The 1,468-nt window shown below is 47.1% G+C and overlaps 1 protein-coding gene across 1 annotated transcript in view; it reads right to left on the bottom strand.

Moving 5' to 3' along the window:
* Positions 1 to 1,468, bottom strand: part of LOC108788941 (semaphorin-3F-like) — a 94,819-nt gene that overhangs the window by 85,370 nt on the left and 7,981 nt on the right. The window lies entirely within an intron of this gene.

Below are 1,468 nucleotides of genomic sequence, written 5' to 3'. Positions count from 1 at the left end.
AAAAAGTAATTAAAATGCGTCGTCATATCCGATGCCGACTGGTGCTCAGTGCATGCGCAAGCAGGGAGAGTCAGAAAGCAGGGAGTAATCCCACTCTTTCATTTTCAACAGATATCACGTAGGCTGCTTATATCTAATGAGCGTTTTGGCAGCCCAGCTTTGGGACAGGTTTGCTTTAAAAGGAGAACTATGGGGTTAAGGCTTTTCCCCATAGTTCTCCTAAGGGTAACGGGAGGACACAAACTAGCGTCCTCCCGTCACCCAAGACTCAGTATATAGGGAGCTGCAGCTCGCGGTATACTGAGACGTTGGGCGGAGTGACCCTTTAAACACCTAAAAACCTATTTGTCTTCTTTTCTATGATGAACATTGTTTGGGGCTCGTTTGGTGAGATCTCTGTGCCGAATTCCTGGCTCAGGACATTTGCTGTGCCCATTATGAGGAGCTTCTCTGCACCTTTAAGGAGGAATGTGCCACCTCCAGGCACACCTTCCCTCAATCTATTCATTGCTATATGTTTGCAAAATTGGTTAGAGTTAGCACCACACTATACAGAGGGGCTCTGATGAGGCAGTGCGGCTTCCTCGTGTATTTGCAAATGTATTCAACAAAAACCTCTGTTCTTAATGCCAATTGTTTTTTTTTAGGGGGGAGGAGGGGAGGGGCTGGCTATCTGGCATGACTGATTGGAATTTTTTTGTATTGCGTCTGTTCTGTGAAATGCAACGTACTTTACAGAGCTTGTTAGAAATTAGAGCGGATGCCATTTTTGTTTTCCCAATGTCTCGGTTGGATATTATGGAGAATGCAAAAAAGAGGTTCTGTAACACGCTGTCGGGAATCGGATCTGAACCCAGGACCTCTGCTGTGGCTGGCGGGGGTTCTACATGCTGAGCCGCCTTAGAACCTTGGACAACTCCTTGCCTGATCTCCTGTGTAATCCTCAGGTAAACCTAGTGTCTGCTGAACTCTGAACTCCTTGCTCCTCCCTTGAACTTCCTATTTAAGCCACGCCTCTGCACTTCCTGTTTGCCAGATTATTGTGCTCCTGCCAATATCTTGCTTCCTGCCCCCTCTGTGCTACAATCTACTCATTCCGCTTCCCGTGTACCGACCTTTGTCTGCTGATTCACCGACTACTCTCACCGCCTTCCGCTTCATACCTGATACCTTTGGCTACTGACCTCGGCTTGTTCTCTGACTACACTTCTGCCTGCTCCTATACTACTCCCGTCTGCTTGTGTACCAAACCCGGCCTGTTATACCACCAATTTGCCTGCTGCTTCAGCTACTGGACTCTGAGCCTGATCCCAGATCGTGACACACGCAAAAGATTGGCGAGAACCCCCAAAATGCCCATTTTGATAGGAACTGTTGGAATTTATGGCAGGGAGATCTCACTGTTGTTTGCCCGATAATTCATTACATAATCAAGATAAAGATAGGATGCCATTTGAAAAGAGAGAGA

Source organism: Nanorana parkeri, unplaced genomic scaffold (assembly GCF_000935625.1).
Source record: "Nanorana parkeri isolate BGI_ZX_2015 unplaced genomic scaffold, ASM93562v1 scaffold15, whole genome shotgun sequence".
Lineage (NCBI taxonomy): Eukaryota > Metazoa > Chordata > Amphibia > Anura > Dicroglossidae > Nanorana > Nanorana parkeri.
The sequence above is the reverse complement of the archived record's forward strand: the minus strand, read 5'-3'. Positions and strand labels throughout refer to the sequence as shown.